At 39.6% G+C, this 21816-nt stretch overlaps 1 protein-coding gene and 1 long non-coding RNA gene across 4 annotated transcripts in view; one reads left to right on the forward strand and one right to left on the reverse strand.

Annotated features, from left to right (window-relative positions):
- The window catches only part of PIP4K2A (phosphatidylinositol-5-phosphate 4-kinase type 2 alpha), a 199083-nt gene that overhangs the window by 68528 nt on the left and 108739 nt on the right, over window positions 1–21816 (forward strand). The window lies entirely within an intron of this gene.
- LOC103102953 (uncharacterized) lies at window positions 8325–15347 on the reverse strand. The gene is made up of 3 exons (XR_473448.3): window positions 15193–15347; window positions 14720–14834; window positions 8325–8518 (listed from the first exon to the last, which is right to left on the reverse strand). It is a non-coding gene; the product is annotated as an uncharacterized LOC103102953 (long non-coding RNA).

Genomic DNA, 21816 nt, shown 5'->3' on the forward strand with positions numbered 1-21816 from the left:
GGGAGAGTGGTCCTAAGGCGTTAGGGCCAACATTTTCTTGAACTGAGTACTCACTGTCCAGTGTCTGCTGACAAATACCATTATGCCTTCTCTCTGCCTTTCAGAGGCTTCTTTCTAGTCTTAGTTCAAGAATATCATCTACTAGGCACTCTGTTCCTGGTTTTCTGCTCACCCCCCACCATCCCATTAGTGTTCTCTCTCTTCTCAGATTTTTGAGAGGACTTTGTCCGATTCTGCCCCTATCAGTTCCCTTCTTTGTTTAGTTACTCTTTTATATGTCAGTTTCCTCTATCAGATTTAAGTTCAGAGAGGGTAAAAATGGTGTCATCTCAAATATTTTATCTCTGTATCCCCTGTGCCTGGCAGAATGACATGTGTACGGAAGTACTTAATAAATGTTTGCTGGGAAGAGATGATTAAAAAGAAACATCTAGCATCCTATACTCTTGCTTCTGGGATAAAATACAAATTCCTTTGACCTTTAAATATCTTCACAGTTTAGCTCCTCTCTACCCTCTGGATATTTCTAGGTTGTTTTCCCAATTCTTCCTCATAGTCTACATTTCAGCCAAACAATTCTACTTACTGTTCTTTATACAAAAATATCCCATCTCCATGCTTTTGCCCAGGTTGTTCCATATGCCTCGAATGCTTTCCCTCTTCATACTGACTCTTGGAATCCCTAGCCTACTTCAAAGAATAGCTCAGATGCCACATAAGGCTTTTCCTGATTCCCCAGGTGCTTTGTGCCATCACCCAAATTACTTGGTATTTACCTTATCTGTATGTTGCAAACATTTCTGTCTAAATGTTCTTTCCAGTGGAAGGTAAGAGAGCAGAGGCAGTTTTATTTTTATCATTGTATACACTGGGCACCTAGTGGGCACTTAATAACTCTTGGAGGAAGAGAGTAGTTGTAACCCTAACCCTAACCCCAAATTCATATTCATGAGGCATCCTCATCCTGCACTGAGTAGCCCTTCCTCTTCCTAGGATGTCTCTGAACTATATTCATTTATTTTGAGCAAGTGCAGATAGTCAGAGAGTAGAACCCAACTCTAAGGAGGAGATTATTATCCAAAATGCAATTCTCTGGGAAGTCCCACTGAGGATCATTAGCACAAATTCCACTGTAGATCTTCATTGCAGATACGGTGGCCAGGGACAGAGATGATCTGAAAATAAACAAACAAAAACACAGAATGGAGGCCTCAGTAGGCCATCTTACCTAGAGATTATGTCCATTTATAAATCCTGCCCGTTTCACTTAATTTTTGAATGCTCTATTTATGAAGCGATTCTGTAATGTGGAAAAATACCTCTAAACTACCCATTTCACAATGCCCAGGGGAGGCATGGTTTATAAACAAATCCTGTCTAGCTGGGCCTGGAGTAAATATGTCTTCCTTTTTTCCCTGGACTCTAGGCTGCTGGTCATCATCTCATGGGCCACTCTTAACTATGACCACAGACAAACACTGACCTGATGCTGTCTGATGTGTGTTGACAAAGGTTTTAAATGAAGGACAAACACAATGGATATGCTTGACATGTTGCTGCTTTTGTTAAGATGAAATTTCTCAGGAGATTGTATCTTAATTTTTAATTATTTATTAAGAGAGAGCAGAGTTGCTGAATAGCTTGAATGTGCTTGGGAGAGTGGGTTTTAGCAGCTAAAATAAAACCTAAATATTTCTCTTTTGGAAGGTAAACTGCACCTTTGATCTAAAGACCTTGTGGCTTCAGTGGTAGAGCTCTAAGAGTAGTTGTCTGCTATCTTCCTGGCATTTCTTTGCATCTGTTGCTCATCTATATACTGAACTAAAGTAGTATCCTAAAATGATAGTAGCTAAGTCTTGCTGTAAAAGTTGAGAAAATAATATTGGGCTTTTTATATACCTCTGAGGCAAATGAGTCCATGTCCATTTGGATCATTTACAGGTCAAATATTTTCCTAGAATTTATGTGGATAGGAATGGGGGATAAAGCAGAAGTCTACCACTATAAAATAAGTAGCTTTACTAGGGACTGAGGAGATGATAGTTGCAGGGATGTCTAGGTATAACATGTGAATTAATTACATGCAAATCCAGAACAAAAAACTGCTATTCATCAGGGCCTGACAGTCTTTTTTACTGGGAGAATTATTTTCAGATTTGCATGGTATTTTTATTCCTTGTGTAATCAATGAATCAGTTATTGGGGAGATCCCTTCAATAGCTTCCTTGATTAAAGTGTGCTGACGGGAACTACTTTTTGTCCTGATACTAACAGGAGCAACTAACTTAAGCAGAACCGCATCATTTGAGGAGACCCAGAAAGATTCAGGAATGTCTTTAGGGTTTGCTCACTAAGATGGATCTGGAAGCTCCAGTGCCCAAGAGACAATCAGAAGTGTCCTGCACAAGGGTTATATGAAGCTCTTTACTAGGGATGATGCAGCCTGGAATAATGGGGAGCAGACCATTTTCATTAAGAAAAGAAAAATCAGCACAATCAGATTCATATACTCCCATATCATATATCAGGTTTCCTCTGGCACCCTCCCCCCCCCCCAATGACTACAGTTCCTTCGAGGGTTGCTATGCATCAGTACCATGAGTAGAACCAGCCCTATTGGAGTCTGATGTTATTATTCCACTTTCTCTTTCTAACCTCTTGATTCCTCTTCCTACAATTTATTGCTATATGACCTGGCCTGGCACATAAAAAACAATATCTTGACCCTCTAGATTTGGGGCATTATCAGTTGCCTGAGTTAGAGTCTTACAAGCTTCTTGTAAGGGAGCCATGAGTTCTTCAATTACAAATGTCAACACAGGAGCTAAGATAAATGTTTCTCTTCTCCTCTCATTTAAATTTTTGCCAATTTCTCCTTTCCAGATTTTTCCTTTTCCTCTCTCATACCCTTCAAAAACATATATACAGCTATACATTTCAGCTGCTCTGTATTCATAATAGCCTATTCCGAACAGTGCTTGTGAAAATATTCTCTTATTTTCAGGGAGAAGTGGTCAAAAAACAATGCCTCAATATTGTGAATTTTAAAACTATTCCACCCTAAACAGACCATACTTTAGAAGATCTGATTTAGCTATTTCCTAATCAATAACAATAGAGATACTTGGACTAACAGAACCCTGAATTTCTCCACCCTCCTTAGTTTAACAAGGTTAGGAAGGTCTGCACCAAACTCAAGTTTTAATTATCTGAGGAAATGGCCTTCAACAGACATGTGCAGAAAAAGCGGACAGACCTCTGGGCTGTCCTAAGTCAAGCTAAGCTATTATTGGTACAGATGAAATGCAGGAAAGTGACGTAAAACCGTCCATATAAGGCATGTCACTTCCTCTCTCTTCCTCTTTCCCTGGAGAGGTGACTCTGGTTGGCAGCATGCTTGGCGTTCTGACATCTTGGAGTGGTGGCAGTTATTTGTCTGGGTTTGGCAGTGAGCTTTGCCCTTGAGCTGATTCAGGTTCAGGCATCTTAGCTGAGCCCCTTTGGAGGTCAGGCTAATTCCTTCCTCCTTCACACTCAAAACCTTACTTTCTAGATTTCCTAATCTTCCCACCTGGTACTAGCCCTTTCCTTCTTCCTTCTTCTTAATCTCCTCCACTATATCAATTACATCACCATAAAATTTCCAGCTGACTTGGGTATTTTATTACTTGGGATTTTTCCTGGTGACCAAATTAAATTTAGATTTTTAAGTCACAACACTAAAACTATCATTTATAATATGAGCATCGGTGGCTTTAGTAGAATCTACACCTGCATATCTCTTATCCCAGCTGCCCTATATACTTGATCATAAAACTGGTTGGGACACTTGTTATCTTGAGTAACATTAAAATTTATCCCAGTTTTTTTTTTTTTGGCTAAGTAGAGCATTCCTCATTCCTCTTAAGAAAGCCTCCCTAGTATCCCATTATCTCACATAGTCCTCAGAGTGATCAGGGGCCCTGCAATGGCCACTGTTTCACATCCTCACTCAGAGGATTATTGGTGGCCTCAAAAATTGCTGGTCTTTTTCCCTCAGAGAATAAGGTACATTAAATCTATTATATCACTCCAGCCTGGATTAAATGGCCTGAAAAATGGCCTCAAACTGTCTTGAGAACAGCGATTGGACCACAAAGCTGGAGGTGTCCCAGTGCCATATGCCGACCTCTGTGGGAGAGAAAGTAATGTCTTAATGTCACCACACTGCCTCTAGGACAGTGATGGCAAACCTTTTAGAGACTGTGTGCTGTGCCCCTCCCCCTCCCAACCTACCTCCCCCCCCCCACCCAGGGAAGAAGCACTGCCATTGGGCTGCTAGGTGGAGGGGTGGGTCATGTGAGGAATGTCCAGGGAGCAGCTCTACCTGAGTCCCTCTGGCTTTCTAGTAACAAACTTTGATAAAGGTGGTATGTGTGCCCTCTGGCATGTGTGCCACAGGTTCAACATCATGGCTCCAGGGTCATGTGCCAGAGCAGAGTGAAGGGGGTGGGGTCAGGGAAGGTTGGGCATATCCAGGGATTGTGGTGGAAATGTTGTGGTCTTTAGGGGATGGTGTAGCGTGGGAAGGCCCCGTTCAGGGAAAAGAAATAGAGAGTGGGTTTGGACCTGGAAGAAAAGATTGTGTGGGGCAGGGAGGGGCAGCAAAGGAAACTTTGGGGACAGTCCCTGAAAAGAGAGAAGTGAAGGCAGGATGAGGCAATGGAGGAGAGGCTGGAGAGGGAGAAATGGCTATAAGATGAGATGGGTATAAAAAAATAGTGGAAAACAACTGGTTAAAAAATTGGCTGCTTGGTTGAACCTTGTAGATTCATCAAGGAGTATGGCCCAAAGATACCAGTAATTCACTTCTTTGGGATTTTATATTTCCAATAGCAAATTTCACCTTTTTTAAAGTCCTAAAACTAAAAGACCCACAATGGGACCAAAGGAGGTCCCAGCTGGTGTAGTCATAGTTTTAAACTATTTCTTACAAATGCTAATGGCTTGCTTTTTCGTTATTCCTGGCCCTTTTGTCAGTCGCCATCAATTCCCATGAGATGAGCTGCTCATGTAAAGGAGATTCTTGTGACATGGGAGAAATACACTCAAGTCTCTAGCACAGTCTCACCCCAAGAATGGGAGACTCAAATTCTGTTCAATCCAGAAGTAAGATTTTATTTGAGGTAGAAGTGGTTTTTGGTAGCATGATGACCTAATAGTTGGTGGAATAGTCTGGGGGCTAATCAGGTAGCCTTAGGGCTAGTGGGCAAGTCCAGGGGCTAATAGAGTAGCCTCTTTGGAGCCGGTTGTATGGTAGCGGCTCCTCAGTAGAGTGGCAGCTTCCACACTCTGTAGATCAGGGTTGGCATATGTATTGGGGTCTGGTAGCTTAGCATCTCTTTTTCAGAACACAGGTGGGGTATGTTTTGGGGTTTGTTGCCATAAGAAATAAGGAACATGTGTAAGATTGGGGGGGGTTCTTCTGGAATGCCAGAGTCCCCTGTGCAAAGGGTCCATGTACTGCCATTGTCCACCTTGTCATCATTTGTCAATGCAGGAGAGGTCCTACTGCCCTTCTAGAGTGCGAACTTTGGCAGGGGACTGCGGGAACATGCAGTACATTGGAGGACCATTATAGGTAATTAATTGTTTCTAAGAATCCAAAGCTGATGCCTAGTATAGAATGTTACAGATCTAGTACACAAAGTGGATAATTGAATAATCTACAATTCATGCTTGACTAATGCTGAAACTATAGATTTTGTTGATGTTTAACTAGCACCAACTAGTGAAAAATGAAAGATTTCAAAGTATGAAGGTCCCATTCTTATAACTGCCCCTTACCGCCCACTGTCAGCTCACATCACTTGTGGGATAGGTACTTCCTATTAAAAAAAAATAAAGAACCAACAAACAAATTTAGAAATTATCGAGTGAACAAAAAATAAATTAGTCACCATGGCTTACAATCTAATAAGTCTCCACCTTGGATGTCTCCCTAAGAGGCCATGTGGTTCTGCTGAAATGCCTGTACACAGCTTATTTTATTTTATTTTTTAAAACGAGGAAGAAAGAGAGACAGGCAGAGAGAGAGAGAGAGAGAGAGAGAGAGAGAGAGAGAGAGAGAGAGAGAGAGAGAGAGAGAGAGAGAACTGAAGGACTTGTCTCTTTCTTACAACTAATGCTATTGATGTTTTCCTTTCCCTCTTCTAACTCTGGTGTCTAATTATTTACATTGCCATTTTTGGCCCCCTTTCTGATTTTTTTGCTTCACTCCCCAAACAAACAAAAAACAAACAAACAAAAAACCAGAAAGACAAAAATAATTTGCAAACATGCATAAGAAAGACTAATTTTACCTAAGGTTTCTCTAAGTTTCTCTGAAACCTGGAACTTAAATATATTTATCCTATACCACATATTAGTCACAGCACATGAAATGAAAAAATTTAAAAAGCAAAAAAGAGATGGAATTCAGTCCCTTCGTGGTCACCAGAACAGTTAAGATTAAAATTCTCTGCAGACTGTATTTTAATTTATAACAAATTAAAAGAGTGGGTTAGAGAAAGAAAAGGCACCCGCCCCGTGTGGCTTGCTATTCTCTTTACAGATCTCCTCCTTTGGCCAGAACTTTCTAGAGCAAGCACAGTCGGCTCCTCTCACTGGGAGTCCAGGGCAAAAGAGAGCGCCTCCCTTTCAGGTCCCATACTTTCCACGGCGTCACCTTTAGAGCCCAGCCTTCCAGGTCTCCAGATGCCTGTCACATGGGAGAAGAGGCAGCCGTGCTCTGGGTGCTGGGGAGCCACAGACTGCTGTCCTCCAGGGCATGCCTCTTATGCAGAGATGGCCAGTGATCTTAATTTCATCTAAGGGTTGGGTTGAATTACAACCTCAGGATGGGCTCTTTTTAACCTTTAAAACCCAAGACTGATCATGGAGTACCAAGAAAAGGAATAGGAGTTCAAGCTAGTGTTAAATTCTCACATTTTAGCTAAACTGATTGTTGCATTGGGCATCATTTCCAACAGTTCAGGACAAGAGGGTGCATTGAGGCTTGAAATGCTCACTTGTTTCCTTGCCTGCTGAAAAACAAGACTGTAGAAATGAGATAGGAGTTGTTAGAAGGCAGCAGAGCAGAACGAGGCAGCCTAGAAACATCTTTAACTCCTAAAGCTAGAAGCAATGGGATAGGAAGGAGGAGAATTGGGACATGGACTGTGTTTGAGTCCCGGGTCTGCTTTAGCTACTTAGGCCAGTGACCTTAGGGGAGCACTACTGTTTTCTCATCTGTAAAATGAAGGGGATTAGTGATTGGATTAAATGGGCGCTGAAGTCTAAAATTATTTTAAGGGATCCTAGATTTAGAGCTGATGGAGTCCTTAGAGAACTTCCAATAGTTGGTACAGTGGGTAAGAGTCCTGGCTCTGGAGTCAGGAAGTCCTGTGTTCAAATCTAGCCTCTGGAATTGTGTGACCTTGGGCAAATCACTAAACTCTATATGCTTCAATTTCCTCATTTGTAAAATGGGTATAATAGCACCTACTTCCCAGGGTTGTTGTGAGAACCAAATGAAATAATAATTGTAAAGGGCATAACATAGTGCCTGGTATATATTAAGTATATATTAAATATTGGTTATTATTATTTTACAGAGTGGATATATGCCTTACCTAAGGTTACAAAAGGGGTAAACAATTTTAATTCAGTTCTCGGTGCTTGGTACTCCTATTTCTTACTATGGCCTCATGCTACTTTCATTTAAATAACTTGCATTCACAAAGCATTTCAGAGTTGGCAAGGTGCTTCTTATACATTATTATTTTATTCTAGCTTCCTCACAGCAGTGCTGTGAGGTAGGTGCTGCTGGCATTATTTTTTATTATTTTTATAGATTTAGATATTTACAGATATTCATAGATTTATTTATAGATAAACTCATTTATAGATAACCAATTTATTTATAGATAGCCAAACTGTGGAGGAGTGGTATCTGGGAGGATAGACTTAGTGCTGAAAGACTTTAGTAGAGCCTTTTCATTTTTCAGGTGGGGATGCTGAGGCCCTGAAAGGTTAAGTGACATGCTCAGTTACACATGTTGTCAAGAGCCGAGCCAGCTGCTCCTCGGCATTGTTGACTATCACCTTGTCATGGTTTGCCCTCTCTTATTTCAGAATTTCTTATTGCTCCTCTTGTTTCAGAAACAGGATTTGGGGCTGTGTTAATTATTTCCACAGGACATACTGTGTAAGTGACATGTAAATACCCTGGGCACAAAATGTAGATTATTCTTGCATTTCCTCAGAAAAAGAATTTAGAGATGAATGAGGGCATAGCATGTTCCTCTAGTCCATCTCTTTTATTTTGTTGAGGAGGAAACCGAGCCCCAATGGAGGGGAGAGATTGTCCAACGTGGGTGGATGAGAATTTTGAGATCGAATTCTTCTGAGTCCAAATCCAAGGCTCTTCGACTAAGCACCCACCATGGGCACTTCAGTTACGTAGAACTCTCTCACATCAATTCCTCTTGATTGAGCACTGAGCAAAAGAGAATAAAAAGGTTAGCTGATCCCTACATGAGAGAGCGTAGCAGCATAAACAACATAGCAGCTTGAGTAGGGAGGAACAAGGGAAGAGAGACCCATCTTGGTTGCCCTGAAACTCCCCTGGCCCCCAGACTTGGGGGCTTTGTTTATTGTAATAGCCTTTCACTGTCAATGAGGGACTCCCACATCTACTTGTAGTAGGGTGGATCCAAAGCTAGAAGGTCTCAGACCTGTGAGTTCAGCACCATGTTATAGAGGAGTAAACCAAGGTCCAGAATGTGAATCAGGCACTTGCCACAATGTCTTGCACGTAGTAGGTACTGAGTCACCATCTCCGGATTGATTTCAGAATCAGAGGTGACATTGAAACTGATGTTCTCTGACTCCAGGCAGCGGTCCTTGCATTGTGCCTCACTCTTCCTGATACATTCTTCCTCAAATAGCCATTTTCCCTGCTGCCCCTAACATGCACTTACACAGCTTGTATTTTTAATGAATTTTTCTTTTTCTTTTGTGCCTCCTTTTAATGTTTTCCTTCTGTGTCCTAGCCTAAGCATCCATCAGTGAACAATGGTGTGATGTAGTGGAGAGAGAACTTTGTCAGGAAGCTTGGGCTTGAGTCTTCAGTCTGATACTACCTGTGTAGTCACAGGCAAGGAAATCACTTAATTCTCAGCTCCCTCATCTGTCAAAAGGGGACCTCCTATTCTGTGGGAAACCTCTTGTCAATGAATCCTACAGTGTTATCTAAATTAAAAGTGTCCAGAAGGCAAGTACTGTACCAATGTTGTCTTCTTTGTGACAGCACCACACACACACACACACACACACACACACACACACAGAGCTTTAATAATTTTTAATGCTAATTAGAAGTTTTCCGTGCATTCTTGCTACTGTGAAGTTTGGCAGAAAGGAATAGACCAGACCCTCTTCTCATCTCCATTCATCAATGAATGCTTAGTAAATATTGGTTGATAATAACAATCACAGAGAACAAAATACTGTAATTGCAACAGACTTCAGAAGTCATTCTATTCAAATTGCATTTGAACACGAATCCTCCTTAAGTAGACATTCCACCTTCAAAGGAAGATCACCAGTATGTGTACAAATAGAAGTTTTCAAGAAAAATATAGCAAGTAAAATTATATTAAAACTATGAAATTAAAAGCAACCCCTGTGGCTGTTATTAATACTTAATGATTGGAAAGGAAATACTTAAAGTGACAAGTAAAAATTTAAATTTCACTTCAGAACACAAAATGTTCATTCCAAGGGACACAGAACTGGCAATAACTTGGTAGATCAGAGATTTTCATTGAATAAGAAACATAAGACCTTTTTCAGAGTTAATTTAACTTCATAGAATCCTAACCAACCTCACAAATGTGTCACAATGTAGGACTTTAGGAATATATATTGCATTTTTTAAAATCAGAAGAAATGTAGATCTAATGAATTGGTTGTACCCATGAGGCATTAAATAATTTTATTAATCAGAAATAATAGCACTAAAAAAATCGTTGCCATTTCTTGGTTTGGGGGTAATGATTTCCTTCTAAGGAAGTTCAAAGTTTCACTGAAGGCTTGAAAAGTACCATGTTTAGAACTTGTCCTAGTATTTGATGCATTGAACTTTGAGAATTTAAGGTGTTATTGTTCAGAATACTGGACAATTCTTAGGTAATAAAATTATACACCTTTCTTATTTCATTCAGGAGAAGTATGTATACCTTAAAAATACTAGTAAATCAGACTTTTAGATGCTCCCCTCTGGCATGCATGCCATAGTTTTACCAACATGACTCTAAAGGATCAGACTTTTTTTTTTTTAAGTCTGATACATTTTGAATAATGTTATTTATGTGGGCAATCATTCTATAATTTGAATTGCAAATTCAAATTTTCACTTAGTGTTTTATTATTTTGTTTCTGTATTAGTAAACAAAATGAGCATAATCCAATAATTTTACATTTAAAGTATGTTCCTGGCATGGATTAAGTAATTTGTCATTTGTGATATGGGGGAGGGGAGATCATCAGAGTAAGAAGGAAATTCTTTTTTATTTTTTTTTAAACCCTTACCTTCAATCTTGGAATCAATACTGTATATTGGTTCCAAGGCAGAAGAGTGGTAAGACTAGGTAGTGGGGGTTAAGTGACTTGCCCAGGGTCACACAGCTGGGAAGTATCTGAGGCCAGGCTTGAACGTAGGGCCTCCCATCTCTAGGCCTGGCTCTCAATCCACTGAGCTACCCAGATGTCCCCAAGAAGAAAATTCTTGATGAGCTTTTATATATGAAAAACTTGAGGGCCCATTTTGTGACTTATCTAAGGCCATGTAAGGCACAAGCATCAGAGACAAGTATTAAACCCAGGTTCTACTGCACACAGTCAGTGCTTTGCCATTCAATCCCTATGGGCCATTGAGCAATTTTTTCATCTTTGTGGGCCTCAAATTTTATCTGAAAAACGAGGATGGTCTAGAACACCTGAATTTAATACCAACCAAACTTGAAAAAAATAGTAAAATTCATCTGGAAGAACAAAAGGTAAAGAATGTTGAGGGAATCATCAAAGAAGGCAGCCTAGCAGTACCAGAATTCAAACAGTGTTACAAAGTAATGGTCATAAAAACAGTCTAGTTCTTGCTAGGAAATGAAATGGGGAATCAGTGAAATAGATTAGGAACTTAGATTTCTATATAGTATACATTAGTACATGACCATAGTAGTCTAATGTTTGATAAACCCCAAACTTTTAGTGTTTTCATTATTTAGCAAAAATTGTTGGGAAAACTGGAAAAGCAGTTTGTCAGAAACTGCATATAGACCAACATCTCACATTGTATACTGAGATAAGGTCAAAACGGGTACATGACTTAGACATGAGTGACATCATAAGCAAACTAGGGGAGCTTGGAAAATTGTTCCTGTCAGATCTGTTTCTAAGGAAAAAAAATATGACTAAACGAGATAGAAAGGATCTTGGGAAGTAAAATGGATAATTTTGATTACATTAAATTAAAACAGGGTTGTACAAACAAAAACAATGGAACCTAGATTATAAAGAAACTAGAGGAAAAATACAGCAAAATTCTCAGATAAAGGCCCTCATTTTATTCAAATATATAGGGAACTGAGTCAAATTTATAAAAAATAAGAGCTATTACCCAAATAACAAATGGTCAAAGGATATGAAAAGACTTTTTAAGAAAAAGAAATCATAATGATCTTCAAAGAATCAGTGCTATATGTAGCAAAAACAGACAGGAGTCAGCCAGGGATTACTAGAGAGGAAGATTTCTGGTTTTTTTTTGGCCTCAATCCCACCACCTGAGATAGAACAGAACAGAACAAATGTTTAATCAATGAGGTAGCTCCTGGGGACAAGATTGGTGGGGAAGGAATGGCTAGTTAATATGGAGGAGGAATGAATGGAGAAACTGTCAAGAGAAGGGAGGAGAGGGTGGGAGGACTGCTTCTACTTAAAACTCTTCTCTCATCAGACCTGTGATAAAGAAAGAACAGCATACTAGTTAGAAGGGTAAAAACCTTCTTAACATACAAAGAAGCAAGAGGGAAGGGGGGAATGGGAAAAGGGGGGGACTGAGAGTCCCTGTGTAGAACTGAGGAAATAAAAGAAGGAAGACTGGGTCAAGAGAAAGGACAGCAGAGTAGGTTAAGAAAAGGGAAGAAATGAAAGATACCCAGAGGGGCATACATATCAAGAGGTTAGGGGATGAGGGGGGGACTAGGACAAAAGATGGAGAAGAGATCATATCAAGAAGTAAGAGGGCACAGTTGGGGGGATAAGGAAGATATTTTTGGAAAGGTGGTCCAATTTTGAACTAGAGAGACAAGAGAAGAGGATAAGGGAGGATTTTTGGGAAGAGATTGTGATTTGGAAAAGTATTGGTTAAAGGAAATTGGAAATCAGAGGAGGAATTCAGCGGAAAGAAAGGAAGAGGGGGACAAATGGTGAGGCGTAATGGAATAAATGGAAATGCCCAGCTATGACATGGAGTGTAAATGGAATGAATTTACCCATAGGAAGAAAATGGATAGCAAAAAGGATAAAAACCCATTACCTGACAATGTATTGTTTACAAGAAACAAACTGAAAATGAGAAATACACATAGATAGTGAGGGTCTAGAGCAGAATAGACTATGCCTCAGCTGAATTAGAGAAATTGGGGTGGTAGTCATGATCTCTGAAAGAGTTGGGGCTAAAATGGATATAATTGAAAGGGATGAACAGGGTAACTATATTATTTGGTGGACGGGGGGCGGGTATTATGAATAATGAAGCATCATCAATATTGGAACTCTATGCACCAAAGGTCATAGCATCCAGATTTTTCAAGGAAAAACTATAAATGAGGTACACATGGAAGTAGATAACAAAATAATAATAGGGGGGGGGGCTTTAATTTTCCCCTCTCAGATAAATAAATCTATTTTTTTTTTAAAGTTAAGATGAATAGGACTTTAGATGAGTTAAATACAGTATTTGGAGAACCATCACATACCTGTGTGAGCTTAGTAGTAGATCTAAGCCTCAGCATACACAGCCCAAAAATAGTGGTGGGACAACATTGGTTTAGACTGCATAAATATTCTGTAAAAGGCTTACTTCAACACTTATACTATGGAGGTAATGCTGCATTCCTGAGGGGGTTGTGACACATTGGAACAGAAGTTCTACTGGGTATGACCAAACTGGAAAGACTTGTTTTTTGAAAGGGTATGGTCCTGGCAATAGACCTTGCCTACTGCTTAAGGGCTAATCTAGATAAATATGGCCCTGAGAACTGAGAACCAGACAAATTAAGTTGTTCAAATTAAATGCTTATGGGAACATGAAGAAAAGCCTATTATTACATTGTTACAGATTCTAAAGTAGAAGGGAAAAGGTTAGGTGATTGAGGTTAAGTGACTTGCACAGGTAGAAATCTAGCTAGACTAAAGCCATATTTGAACCCAGGCCCTGCAGACTCTAGGCTTGGTGCTCTATCCACTTTGCTACCTACTGCCCAGTCATTTGTTTTTAATATTCATTTTTTAAAAGTATGAGTTCTAAATTTTCTTGTCCCTCCCACCCTTTATTCATTGAGAAGACAAACAATATATCATTTACACTTGTTAAGCCATGAAAAACTTATTTCCATATTAGTCATGTTGCGCCCCCCCCCCCAGTAAGAAAAAATAAAGTGAAAAAAGTATGCTTTAATCTGCACCTATATTTCATCAATTCTCTCTCTGGATTAGGATAATAGTATTTTTCATCATGGGTCCTTTGGAATTGTCTTGATGACAGTAGTTAAGTCTTTTGTGGTTGGTCATCTTACAATATTGCTGTTACTGTGTACAGTATTCTGGTTCTGTTCAGTTCACTTTGTATCAATTCACAGAGTTCTTCCCAGGTTCTTCTCATCATTTCTTACAGCACAATAACATTCTATCACAATCATAAAACCACAGTTTGTTCAGGCCATTCCCTATCTCATCAGCATCCCCTCTATTTCCAATTGCTATCACAAATGGTGCTGCCACAAATATTTTTGTATATATAGGTGCTTTTCACTTTTCTTTGATCTCTTTGGGATCCAGCTCTAATAATCATCTTGCTGGGTTAAAGTGGTATACCAATTGGGCATAGTTCTAAAGTGTTTTCTGTAGTGTTTGAACCCATTCATAGTTCAGTACTCCACCAATGCATCCCCTCCAGCATTTATTATTTTTCAACATGTTAACCAATCTGATAAGTGTAAAATGTTGTTTTAATTCGCATTTCTCTAGTCAATGGTAATTTGGAGCATTTTTTTTCCTGTGACTATTGAAAACTTTGATTTCTTCTTCTGAAAACTACCTGTTTATAGTCTGATGTCTTTCTTGAAGTAAAATCTATGAGAATAATTGAATTAGAAGTGGCTCTTTTGCTATGTATTTTCTCAGTAGATATTATTGTCAAGGACTGACATGCTTCCCATTGGCCATAATGGCCAGTAAAACTGCCAAATGTGTCCAGAGCCAGAATAAAAATTTAATTCAAAAATGTTTAACCCCCACCCCCCCAAAATGCCATACTACAAGTTTTATATGGTGCCTTAAAAAAGTTGATGCTAGAGCAGTGAATAGTTGTGTATAGATGATAGAAATCAGTAGGGAAATTATTCCAGTGCCTCACCTTTGTTAATTATCTCTAATTTATCTTGTTGGTACAGTTGATTGCATGATGTCTCTCCTTCTAATTTATCTTGTTGGTACAGTTTGCACCATGTCTCTCTCTTTCTAGGTGAGCTCTGTAAGGACAGAAAACAAGGCTACACATTCTCCCCAAACCCCAGCACAACACCTAGGACATAGTAGGTGTTTAATAAATATTTATTGACTGAAGAAGGAACAGAAGGAAAAAACAAGGAGTCTTAAAGGGAACCTGATATGAGTGAGATAAACTGCAATTTCCATTTATGGCAAACATAATGAGCTGCTCTGGTCCTGACACTTGCTGATAATGCTGAAGGAAATAAGGAAATAAGGAACTAAGAATCCTCCATGACCTCCCCAATTCTCCTTGATCCCACTGGCTGAGTTCTGTGAAGCCCTGTGGTTCCAAAGTGGCCAGGTTTATTAACCACAAAGATGAAGAGAACCACTTACTTCAGAATAGGCAAGATCATTTTTACTTTGCTTTCAGCTCTAAGTTTCTCTGATTCCTTATGCTCCTCAACTGATAATGATTTCCGAATTGCTGTTCTCATCTGTTCATTTGGCTGTATTTACACCAAGACCATAGCCTTTAATGCTAGGGTTGTATTCCATACCATTCCAGTTTCCCTTGGTTACAAATTATGAGTCTATCATTGAGTTCATCAAAACCTTTTGTGATGCCATTTATGTTTTTTATGATCTTGTACTACCATTTGAGACAATAAGTTCCCTAAATTTTCTATTCAATTTTGTTTTGTTTTTCTTAAGATAATCTCAAGCATCAAGGGGTCTTGTTGAGCTTCAAAAAGTTGGAAATTAGCGAACAAGATAGGGTAACAGCTTATCGCTTTTGGTGGTGTTGGGTTTTTCTTTAATCTACATATGCTTAGTTTATTTTTAAATGAATAAAAATCTTAGTGATTTTTGGCATGTAAATGGTCTGGGAGGTGACTCCAGGAATAGAGAGAAATACCTTTTTTAGGTAGCTATTTTTTTTAATGTGTCTACTCTGTGCTACTGGAACCTTTATATCATGTAGCCATGCTAATGTTCTGTAGTCTCTTTTTGTTGTATTTTTAATACCTAGAAAACAAGGATATGTAAACATATATATTATTTATATATATACATATATCTAAACATAAACTGGTTTTTATAACTTAAGATTCCTCTATTTTTTTTTTATAGAGGGAGAACCTCTGGAAATTATTCTTTTAATTTGGTAGGTTTCCTTGGGCAGGATGAATATCCTTGTCCCCAAATTAAAGGATTCATGAACATATTAGTTCAAATCCAGTTTCATTCTGCAGGTGTATATTAAGTACGTACCTACTATGTGCCAGCTGCTATCATAGGTCCAAGAGTTACAAACACAAACCTGAAAATGAACCATTTGCTCAAGGGGCTTTTCCACTGTGGAACACAGGCAATAAAATTAAATTAAAGACAAAATCTACACTATTTGTTAGGATAGATCAGGAAAGGTTTCTAATTATAGGTTGAACTTGCACAGTGCAATGAATGGAATTAAGGAAACACACATGTGTCCAGGCTCTGGGCTCAGTGAGCACTTTACAAATCTTAATTCATCTGATCCTCACAGGCACCCTATTTTGCAGCTGAGGAAACTGAGAGGGACAAAGGCTAACTGAGTTGCCCAGCGTCCCCCAGCCAATAGGGGTCTTAGGATGGATTTGAGCCCAGATCTCCCCAAGTCAGGTCCAGGGTACTTTTTCCACTGGGCCCCCTGGCCACCTCTCCTGAAGAATGTCCTCTAGGAGGACTGAGAAATGTTGCCTTCTTTCCTGGCCTGGGAGGCCGCCAACAGGCCCTTCTCCATAATTCGTCTCCAGGCCTCTGTCCATTAGAGCCCACTATGGACGGCCAGGTCATGGACTGTCCATTCTGTCCGGAGTCCTCAGGACATCCGGCCACAGGGTCAGAGGCCGGCAAAGGAAGGGCAGGATGCCAAGCATCATTCTAATAAACACACCAAGTGTAAACCAAGCAGAAAATAGAAATCTGGGAGGAGAAACAGCTTTGTCACCTCAAACACTAAGGGATGCAGAGCCACCTGGCCGATCCCTCCTCAATGTCCACGTGGAGATAGCCTGGACAGAGCGAGTCCTTTCCCAGTCTCCCAGGCCTGAGCCATGTCCCCGGCCCCCAGTGGCTCTTCGGTCACCTGGTTGAGAGTAAATTGCCTTTCTCTCTTAGTTCTCTGGAAAGAGACGGTTTTCTTCAAATGGAGAAATGCTGAATGACCCAGAAGGCTGTATTTGACTGCCGGAAGGAAGTCTGTTTCTTGTAGTGAGTGTCTATCGTTTTCCATTAACTACGTATAAACACTAGGCCCTCTGAAGTAATGATTTCTTGAGAAAATGAGTGTGTAGATGTGTTAACACAATTTGAAAAGTGTGTGTGTGTGTGTGTGTGTGTGTGTGTGCGTGTGCGTGTGTTAAAGCCATGATGGGCTACATTGAGGGAACATTTTACTTAGCAATGAGATTATACCTCCCTATTTTTTAATGCCCTCAATATTTTTAATATTTACTCTTGAGGAATAAAGCATTCCTTTCCACCTTGAATACTCACAGAAGCGTTATTTTAAATTCACTATTTGCAATGAATACTTCTGAGACCTTAGGAAGACCACCTGTTCAGTACAGTTGTTGAGTATATCCTCACCTACAAGCCGACTATTTAATTCAACAAAGTTAGTAAATACTAAGCATTATTATTAGGGAGCAATAACTGGAGTTTTGTCTTCCTGCCTAAAATTTGGAAGGCATAAATATTTTACAATAATTAAGTTCTTTAGCAGCATAGAAGCAGCATAGCATCTAATTTTATCAGAGAATCATAGAATTTAAGGCTAACAGGGACCTTTAGGATCTTCTAGGACAACTTCTTCCCTTTTTACATATGAGGAAATAGAGGTCCAAAGAAGGGATATTTTTTAAAGAAAGTTATTTAGTGAGTATATATAGCAGAGCCAAGAATCTGTCCTCAATGATTTGACTGTAAATCTAGAGTTCTTGCCCCCATACCATCTGCTTTGGGTTTCCACCACAATTTCTGTTTTTAAAAATTATGGGGGAAAAGTTATTTTTTGTAATTTGTTTGAAGAATTATATACCAAAAGAAATGAGTAAATTTCCTTAGTACATTAGAAACATTAACCCATTTGGGCAATTTATTTTGCGAGTTCCATGCATGGGAGTAGGCAGTAATGATAATTATATAATTATATGATAATATTATATTTGGATATATTATATCATATGATACTATTATCATTATAACAACATTTCTATAATAACTCTGGGTTTACAAAGTAGTTTACAAATACTATCTCATTTATCACTTATTTTATCCTTATAACAGTTCTGGGAGTTAGGTATTTTTATTTTTCCCATTTTTACACATGAGGAAAATGAGGCAGACAGAAGTTAGAGGACTTGCCTAGCATTCCACAGTGTTTTTGAGGGAGGAAAGGGGTCTCCCTCACATGCCTCTGAATCAGTGTCCCGCTTCCTATGCCACAGAAACAGGCAAGGGCGGGAGATTAGCAAGAGGATTTCTATTCAATTCAACAAAGTTTTATCTAGCATGGAAGGTTCCAGAAAAATGGTTAAAAACGTGAGAGAACCAAGTTCATAGCCTAACCCGGAGAAAACAACAAAGAATCTTCTAGACTACATATTATTCTTGTCTTATGAATAGAGTAATCCAAAAAAGTAACTTAATGATCATTCTTGCATTTTCTGTTTTCCTGAATGTTTCCTACATGTATCAGGATTTATCTTGGCTAGTCACATGATCAAATATGACTTTGTATGAACAAATACAAGATTTATCTTCACATTCATTATTTATTCAACCAATATTCACTGAGTATCTAGTCTACAAAAGACCTTGTACTAAATTTATAGGATCACAGTTTTTTTTAAAATAGATTTTTATTGATATCTTTTTTTTCACATTGTCTAGATAATGTCCTTTCTCCTCCCTCTCCCCAAAATATTTCTGAACACAAAGACTTATTCAGAAGAGGGGAGTAAATTTTGTAAAACTGAAGATCAAAGATTTAGAGTTGAAGGGAACTTTGAGGCCACTTAGTCCAGCCACTTCTTTTTACAGATGAAGAAACTAAGGCCCAGAGAAAACTAAATGACTTAACCAAGATCTCTGAAATAGTAGGTGGCAGAGTTAAGATTCAGCTCTCTTTCCTCTATACCATATTGGATCTACTATGAGGTTTGGAATGGGAGTGGCGTTGCCTAGGGAAGTAAAAAAATATAGTGCCTACTCTCACAGAGCTTCCCGTCTGATAGAGGCAAATGGAAATTCAGTTTTTTCCTACTCTGAACCATTCCCTTATCTTTTAATAGGTAGACATTAATATCCTCAGAAAAGAAGAAAGGTTGCTTTAAAAAAAAAAATCATTACCCACTACTGGAAAGCACAGGTGCAATTTCAAATGAAAAGATAGATGCCTCTCATTGAAAAATTGAAATACTTAAGTAGTTTGTTTTGGTTTTAAAATGGTGCTAAAGTAAGTTTTAAAATATTCCTTCATCTTTGAGATTTTAGTTGTTTCTTCAGTGATATTCCTTGATTTCAGAGAGGCACTCACTTGTGGCCTCATTCTTTAGTGAAAAGCTTTTGTCTGTCTCTGTTCTGCCAAAGCAGGTATTTTTTAATGCTGAGTTGGAGAGGTTAAGCTCAGGAAAGGTTTCCCTCTTTCCTTGAAAAACCACAAACAGTTTTGAAAATGATAATCTCCTGGAATTAAACAAGGGGAAATGGACATTACTAAAAATGGCTCCTAGGATCAATTTGAGACTTAAACGTGAAGAGGGTTAAAATTATGAGGTTTTCATTTATGCCAAGACTTGTTATCAGGTGAATTTGAAACTTTCCAAATAGCATCTCTATCTGTTTTAGATGTTCTTCCTAACTTCCAGTTATAAATAACATTTTACAATTTTTTCCTAGAACAATGTTTCTCAAAGGGAAATCACAGACCAACTCCTTAGGGGGTGAAAAGATATGTGTAAAGAAAGAGGACTCCTGAAAGTCATATGAAAGGAAAACTTCTGGCCAAGCTCATTCTAGAACGTGCCCCCCTCATTTATTAATAAGGCTTATTATTCAGGATCACTAGTGGTCATAGATGTTCCCTCCTCCAACTTGTCTCTAACTTAGAGCCGTAGAGGTGAAATGACTGCCCCCTAAGGGTACTTCACTCCTTATGGAGTCATAGGGCCCTGGGTTCCATGTCTTCCTTAGGACTCTGAATAAGTGGCTTAACCGCTGTGAGCCTCAGTTTCCTCCTCTGAAAAACAAGAGTTAGACGAGGTGACCTTTAAGGGCCCTTTCAGCCCCCGCAACGACTTTATGTATTGTTACTTTCTGGGTATTGCTTCATGGGAGATACCCCCAAATTAGCTGATCGTTGTATCTCCTTTAATAATTTGGAAAAGGTTTTTTGTTTTTGTTTTTGTTTTTTTAAGGGAGAAGGAGGGAAATGGTTGGACTTTTTTGTTTGTTTGTTTGATTAGTTTAGACACACGAGTGTCAAGATTCTATTTTTCAGTTCCAATGCAACAAACATTTTGTGTTTTGTTTGCTGTGGCAAATAACAGGTTAGCTGGTTTGGACAATAAAGTTTCCCTCCCCTCATAGATTCACCGTGTTGTCATTTATAGTGAGGTGTGAAATACTCATACACCCAAAGAATAAAAAATACTCCCTTAACACACCAAAAGAAGGCAAAAATGACTATTTAAAATAACACCTACACTTCGCCTTTGAAAACAATACAAACCTATTTCTTGGAGAAGGCATCTGAATGCAGTAAACTGTGATGGAAATGGTCTTCTTTAAATCGAAAGAGAAAAGTTAGAGTCTTCCTGAATTTAATAATACCTCTGTAGCTTTGTGCAACTTTTTCTAGTTAAAAAGAAAAAGAGAAGAATGTATTCTGGTATGTCTTATAAACAAGATCCCTTTGTTCTGAATAAATTAGCTTTTAAAGGCTGTTTGCTAAACAGTTCTGCTTTAGACAGAGTTTCATTTGCTTGCATAAAATTTTTTTAAAAGTCCATCTACTGGCTTTGAATGGTCTTTTCCACAGTATTTTTACGTCCTTGGGTACATGTGGTTCTATTGCAGAGTAGGGAAGCCGAAGGGCCAGGGGCATAGCAATAAACTGTCCCAAAGCTTCCAAAGAGTAGATGTTAGAACTGGGGCTCTGGTCTTTGCACTCAGTCTCTCAGCCTTAAGATGTGCTCCCTCCTGAATTCATTTTCTTCCCAGTGGAGCCCTGCTCTCCCCCCTCCCCCCCTTTCTAATTCCATCCCCCCCCCCTAGTATTCACACTGCTTCCTGTCCCCCCCCCCCCCCCCCCCCCGCAGGGGCCTAATGGGCCCTACCTGCTCCGTGTAATTTAACTTGGAATAATGAAAGGTTAAACTTCACCTGTCAGTGGCATGTTTAAATTCTGATGTCTCACGTAAACTCCATGCTGCGCCCCCCCATCCTTCTGAAACCCCATCTCAAGGCTCTTTGTGGATCTGTTGATCCTTTTCCCCAAACCACTACCTCTGCCGCTGTAAGGAGGCCTCGCCCTTGTCCTGCTCTGTGGGATCGCATCGTCGTGGGCCTGCTCGCCCCCCTGGTGTGGAAGGCCCTGAGAGAGGCCTGCCTAGATGGTGCAGACGTTGCCCTGGAGCGCTGGGGGGTCTTTTCTTTATTCTCCCTCTAATTCATCTTGGTGTGACTGCTAGGAAAGTTGTCGGAGCCCCTGTCCCTGTCCACTTCTGTTCTGTCGTGTTCAGTCGGGAAGCCAGTCAGGAAACCCAGTCTAACGGGGAGACGGCAGTCCGTACTGACTGCAGACCGAGGTGAGGGAAAGCACTAGGGAGGAGCGGGGGGCTTTAGCTGCCATGGCAGCAGAGTCTGTTTGGGTGTTCGATGAAGGAAGGGAGATGGCGCTCCCAGGCTATCTCTGGGGCCTTTCACCTCCTCTCTGGGCCTTATTTTCCTGACCCATACAATGAAGGTGTT

This window comes from Monodelphis domestica, chromosome 5 (genome assembly GCF_027887165.1).
Source record: "Monodelphis domestica isolate mMonDom1 chromosome 5, mMonDom1.pri, whole genome shotgun sequence".
NCBI classification, from domain to species: domain Eukaryota; kingdom Metazoa; phylum Chordata; class Mammalia; order Didelphimorphia; family Didelphidae; genus Monodelphis; species Monodelphis domestica.